Source organism: Eptatretus burgeri, chromosome 10, assembly GCF_056783735.1.
Source record: "Eptatretus burgeri isolate ZD-2024b chromosome 10, Ebu_testis_v1, whole genome shotgun sequence".
Classification (NCBI taxonomy): Eukaryota; Metazoa; Chordata; class Myxini; order Myxiniformes; family Myxinidae; genus Eptatretus; species Eptatretus burgeri.
Window position 1 is genome coordinate 39,529,872 of NC_140970.1, and position 6,721 is coordinate 39,536,592.

At 42.8% G+C, this 6,721-nt stretch overlaps 2 long non-coding RNA genes across 2 annotated transcripts in view; one reads left to right on the plus strand and one right to left on the minus strand.

Moving 5' to 3' along the window:
* LOC147018370 (uncharacterized) overlaps positions 1–3,941 on the plus strand; it is a 6,867-nt gene extending 2,926 nt beyond the window's left edge. Inside the window, exon 2 of the long non-coding RNA XR_015062351.1 lies at positions 3,726–3,941. This is a non-coding gene — a long non-coding RNA (uncharacterized LOC147018370). The remainder of the gene's footprint in view (positions 1–3,725) is intronic.
* Positions 1–5,797, minus strand: part of LOC147018369 (uncharacterized) — a 41,754-nt gene extending 35,957 nt beyond the window's left edge. Inside the window, exon 1 of the long non-coding RNA XR_015062350.1 lies at positions 5,611–5,797. This is a non-coding gene — a long non-coding RNA (uncharacterized LOC147018369). The remainder of the gene's footprint in view (positions 1–5,610) is intronic.
* Positions 5,798–6,721: the final 924 nt, after the last annotated feature.

A 6,721-nucleotide genomic window follows, 5' to 3' on the forward strand; every position in this document is an offset into this window, starting at 1 on the left:
TCCGCTCCGCAAGATCCAAATTAAACAGCTGGTCGAGGTCAACGGTCTTGACATAGCTTTGTTACAAGAGACCCATGCTGTCCGATCTGTTCAGGCTCAGTGGCAAATATTTATGGACAAGGAATGTTTCTTCAGTAACAACTCCACGTCAAAGGCAGGCATCATGTTTGTCTTAGGGAAACATTTCCATACGTCCTGCCTTAAATTTATGACTATTATTGATGGACACCTTGCCTCCATGACCTTCTCTATCAGTCAGGTCAATTTCACAATTCTCAATGCGTACGCTCCAAGCAAAAATGACGAGCGGATCTCCTTTTTTTCCGTACTGAGAAAATTCCTGCAAACACTGGATTTGTAGACTTGTCTAATTATTGGTGGCGATTTTTAACTGCACTGTTAATTCTTCATTTGACCGGAACGGGCCGGAACCCCAACCATGTACCGCAAAACGTTTTGCAAACATCATTTCGAAATATAATCTCCATGATATTTGGCGCATACAACACCCTTCTGATCAGTCTTACACGTGGTGTCGTTGTTTAAACAACCACATCTCACTTGCGAGGCTTGATCGCATCTATGTAAATTCTCATTTATTACATGGAGTTTATAAATCCGATATCGTGCCTTCTGGTTTCTCCGACCATTCCCGAGCTCGAGTCTTTATTCAACTCTCTAAACCATGTCCCGGGAGCTCTCACTGGAAATTCAATAACAGTTTACTAGAAAACCTCAACTTCATTCAGGCCATTGAATCCTTCTGGACGTCTCTCCTAGAACAGAAGCTAAACTGTTCCGTTAACCCGCTGATATGGTGGGATTTAGCAAAAACCCAAATTAAAGGGTTCTGTCAACAGTATGAGTTCTTCTCAACAAGGGCTGACTATGAAGTAAAGAAAATATTACAGTTAGAGATTTTACAACTCCGACGGGTCATCGGACAAATTAATAGGAACATACAAAAAACCTTAACTGAGAAACAGTCCTTATTAAAGGAAATAACCGAGAGGAATGCACGTGGTGCCTTAGTTCGGATGAGGGTGCGACACCTGAATGAGGCAGAAGTACCAACCAAGTATTTATTTTCCTTAGAGAAACGTCTTCCCAGTAAGCAGCTTTTTCAGCTGCGATTAGCAGATTCATCCATTACCTTTACACAATCAGAAATCAAACTTTTCGTGAAGGAATACTTTTCGAAAAATATATTCAATGGAACAAATAAATCCTGTCAGTGTCGCCGCGATCTCCATAGGCCTGCCAGTGTTATGTGAAGATGGGCGTTCCCAACTGGAAAGACCCATCACCTTGGATGAACTTGGCACTGCCCTGCACGGCCTTGCCATTGGGAAAGCACCTGGTTTGGATGGACTTACAACCGAATGTTACAAGAAGTTTTGGCACTTATTGGGTCCAGAACTCATGAAGACCTTGAACGCAAGCTGCCAGCTTGGAGAGCTACCTCGGAGTTGCTGACGAGCTCTTCTTACCCTCATCCCAAAAAGGGAGACATGCTGAGTATTGAAAATTGGCGTCCTATCTCCCTGTTATGTACGGACTATAAGATATTTTCAAAAGCCTTGGCATAGCGACTTACTCCTTATTTATCCTCGTTGTTGAAAGAAGACCAATGTTACTGTGTCCCAAAACGTTCCATCTATGACATCATCTCCCTTGTGAGAGACATCATTGAACTGTGCAAGGAAAATCCAAAAGATTTAGGACTTCTTCTCCTTGATCAGGAGAAAGCCTTTGACCGTGTTGACCTTTTCGAAGTACTTGATCGGTTTGGACTTGGTTCAACCTTCATCTCTTATATTAAAATACTATACAATAATAATTATAATGTGCTTAAGATAAACAATGAACTTGTTGCACCTTTGTCTATTAACAGGGGAATTAGACAAGGTTGCCCTCTTTCTGGGTTGCTTTATGCTCTCTCCATCGAACCCCTACTGGTTTCTTTGCGCTGTAGACTAACAGGGGTTAGTTTGTCCCAGCTTGAACGGCCCATCAAGGTACTGGCATACGCCGATGACGTGTGTGTATTCATAGAAGATATCAATGACGTTAACATCGTTCGTTGTTGTTTGTCCTTATTTGAAAAGGCTTCTACAGCCAAAATAAATTGGAACAAAACGAGCTCCCTTTAGCTCGGTCCGTTGTGCTACTTGGCGCCAAGACTTCCTGCTCCACTGTCATGAGGCAATGATGGTGTGAAATACCTTGGAGTGTTCTTAGGTAATAATACCACAGTAGCAAAAAATTGGGCTGGTCTGCTTGAGTTTGTTGAGGGTAAACTGCAAAAATGGAAAGGTCTGATCACACAACTGTCATATCGTGGAAGGGTCTTGGTCATCAACACACTGGTGGCCTCTACCTTATGGCACAGGTTCTTCATGCTGCATCCTCCAGCGGCGTTGCTTCAACAGCTCCAGAAGTGCTTTGTGTCCTTTTTCTGGGACGGAAAACACTGGCTGCGACCTGGGGTCCTCAGTTTACCACTGACCGATGGAGGCCAAGGCCTGGTCGACATAAAGAGCCGGCTGATGGCCTTTCAACTCTCGGTTGCTCTTCGCATGCTATACACGCGACCCTCTCCACCGTGGGTCAACGTCGCTCGTCACCTTTTGCAACAGGCTGGGAGGCTTGGCTATGACCACTCTCTTTTCCTGATGGACCTTTCCAAAATCGGCACATCCCCCCTCTCTAGTTTCTATCAGAGCATACTAAATGCGTGGCAAGCTCTGACAATAACAAGAGCTACACATTCTTACACAAAACAGATGTTTCTGGAAGAACCTTTGTTCTACAACTCCATTTTCCATGATATGCCTGCTGATAGGTGTTTTATTCAACGCATTACCGACAAGGGCGTTAAATCTGTCGCAGATCTTCTCAGCCCAAACGGCAGCTGAATCGGAGCTGATGCATTGGCAAGCCTGGTCGGTGTGCGATCCTCTCGAATCGTGGCACGCATATTATGTAGTGTGCTTTGGACATACACACAGCTTGCACCTGCTTGGGAGCAGGACCAGCAAAGCAATGAACAAAATTCACATTGAATACCTTCTCTCTCAACCTTTCCTGAACTCGTATGTGCTTTTTCTCTTGCCAGCCCTCTTCCTTGTCCCCCTTTTAACGTAGACTTCAATGGCCTTCCCAAACAAAAAGACCTTTATTTGGGTTGTGTAAAATTTCTTTCGCAACAGCAAATAACACAGCAGAAGGTTCGATGGAGAGACCTCTTACCTTGTTCTCCCCCTTATTTTCCTAGCTGGAAAGGTTTTTATCACCCTCCTGTACCGCCACGACATGGCGACCTCCAATGGAGACTAGTACACTGGATCCTTCCTTCTAATCACTTGTTATACCTTTTTTTTAAAATCTGCTTGTACATGAATGTCCTTTTTGTAAGAAATCTGAAAACCTTTTTCACATCGATGTTGAATGTCAACGGTTGGCACCTTTATTTATTTTACTTCAGAATTGTTTTGTGAGGTTTGGTTTGTTTTTTAACACTTGTGTGTTCATCTACGGATTGGATATCCCACACAAAAATTCCAATACTGTGTTAGCCAATTTCCTGCTTGCTCAGGCAAAGATGGCAGTATATAAGTCAAGGAAAAGAAAACTTGATGGTGTTGGAGTAAATGATGAAGATGCTTTGTTTTTGTTCCAAAACCTTGTAATTTGTGTTAAATTGGATTTTCCTTTCTTTTCAGTAACAGGAAGATTACCACAGTTCGAATCAAAATGGTGGATAAAAGAAGTTATTTGCAAAGTCCGAGAGGAATGTTTCACATGTTTTAAAATGTTTAAAAATGTTTTAAAATGTTTTAAAGGTGGATCTGCCAATTCTGGTTTTAAATATCCGAGTCCAATAGTTGATGAACTGTTATATACTCTTGCTCTTGAATACAAATCGCTGAGATATTGAAGTTATTGATGTCCTTGTCAAGTTCTTCAATTGCACAAGGGGCAGAAATACGACGACAGTTGAACTGCCCAAGAAACAACGGTTTCTTAGGGTGACAAAGTCCTTTCATTGCTCTCATTTCAGCTGAGATCCATCCTTGCAGGTTTAGGGTCTCATTGTCAGAAAGGCCAGTAAACCTATGAGATAAATGAAAGTTAGAGGCAGGGGCTTGAACCCTGGTGCTGTTATACAAACTCATCATGCTTTCAACTAGCTATGACTACGGTGCATCACGACTGCTACCGAGGATAAATTAGGTTTGTCGTCCTCAACTACCAGGAGAATTGGAAACCAAACCTAATGAGCTTCTCCTACCCATTGGTGTTATATCAGAGTTTTCCTTCTCTTATTCTTATTCCAAAATGGATAACCCACAAGACGGTTGGGAGGAGAGGGTTTTATGGCACCTCTGACTCACCAGGTGATTGCATCATTTGTTATTCAAAGGATTTATAAGGATAACCATTCCACCAGTTAACCAACTTCACCCTCAACAATCACCGCCAGATTGTCCCCAACTGCTTACACAGTTAACCCTCATATCTAAGGGCCATTCTACTATCCGCAACCTGTGGACATTGGTGGTTAGGGATGGTCGCCCCCGGTGTTCTCACATGAACACGCATCTTCCACCGCTGCATATTATAAAGTATACATTTTTCATGTGTTTCACTTTAATTTTGCATCCTCATTGATATTCACAGATGTACATGCAATATGATTATGAAGTACAACATGCTGGCTTTTGATTAAACCCGTTAGTGAAGTGATCGGTAGGCATTCCTCATGTTTATGAAAATGGCCTGAAATTTCTCTACATTGATCGCGTCAAACAGATAACCAAAACCAGGTTCATGCTTCCTATGTAGTTTTCATGTGTCACTAGACCTTGACCCTATAGGTAAGGTTATGCATACCACTTCCCCCCTTTTCCAAAACAAACAAACATCCATCCCCGTCCCCCCCATTTATCTCTTTAACACCCTTGTGTGATAACCTGAATCCTGCCACACTTTTCTCACCCTCATCCCCACCCTTAATGCAGACATGATGGTCCAAATGGCCTTCACCTGCATCTAATTTCCTTGTTATTCCTTGTTAAGGTTTATGGGGGAGCTTATTCATATATCACGTGTAAGACAAAGACATTAGTACACGTCCATATAATTTTACATTAAGTACAAGGACATTACTAGTCAATGAACAAACATGCTACGTGGGGAATACAACTTGGGTTACAAGGAACCTGGACACAGCAGGAGACCATTTTGACTAATCATGTCTGCACTCTACCAACATCACATTGATTTACTTTAACTTGGAGGGTGGTGGGGAATGGGCAGGAGAACAGTGGGACAGGAACAGGGACCATGTCCAAGTGTTTCTTTCAAAAAGAAAAAAATAGTCCCTCTCTACAGCAGCTCTGTCCTTCCTCAGACATGGCAACCAGAACTGTACACAATATACTGAGGCCTCACGAAATTCCAGTACTAACAATTCTTCAGTCGAATGCAACAAAAGGCTGCGGGGTAGCATCATTGGCTGAGGGTGTGGCTGGGCTGCTGATGCAGTGCCCTCTGCTGGTTAGGGCAGGGATTTGTAATTTGTTCATAGTGCCGGCGATGGCTCACCTCCTCTTCACAAAGGACACCATGAGATCCGGAACGTCCACCAACGAATGCCATCAGACGGGTCGCCCGTTTAGCATCCATCCAAGGGATGGCACACATTGTTGAACCACCCTGCCGATGAAACACCGAGATGACAGTTTATGGCTGGGTTGGGATTAAAACCCAAGACAGACAGCTTAAAGGTGAGTGTGCATACCTCCAACCCATCCTGTGAGCCATTGTACCAACACTACCTCTTCATTTGGAATATATCCCCTGATATAAATGCAAACCCAAACTCCTATTCACGATACCTATTGCTTTTTGACACTGCGCTGTTCGCTTAATACCCCACTGCCATCTACACTACTGGTCAAAAGTTTTAGAACACCCCCATTTTTCAGTTTTTAACTGGAATTTAAGCAGTTCAAGTTCAGTGAATAACCTGAAATGGTACAAAGCTAAGCGGTAGACTGCCAGAGATTTAAAAAAGTTTAGGTTACCAAAAACTGAAAGATAATGAAAATTTCAGAGTTGTTAAAAAAAGGCCTTTTTCAGGGAACAAGTAATGGGTAAGCAACTGCAGCTGTTTTGCAGCAATGGAAGTAAATTAAGCCTTGAAAGTTGATGCAAACAATTCCTACAGGTGTCCTAACTTTTGTTGATTAGTTACAAATCCTCTGTCTGTATAAAAGCAGTGTTGGAAGAGATTGTTGCTCCACCTTCTGAAGCATTATTTGGACAATATTGCACTGCAGGAAGTAGTATATTGCTGTCATAATGGTGAGAAAAAGACAATTAACAAAGGAAAACAGACAGACAGACCATGAAAGCCCTTAAATGTGTAGGTCTTTCCTTTAGAGAAATTGCAAAGGAATCCAAGGTGTCAGTGAGTACAGTTTCCTACACCACCAAAAGGCACTTGGAAACTGGAGGAAACTCTGAGAGGAAGAGGTCTGGCAGACCCAAAGCCACAACACAATCAGGACAAGTTTCTGAGAGTCAACAGCTTGCGTGATAGGCGGCTCACAGGACAACAGCTTCAAGCACAGCTCAACACTGGTCGAAGTAAGGAAGTCTCAGTTTCAACTGTGAAGAGAAGACTTTGAGCTGCAGGTTTGACAGGTCGAGT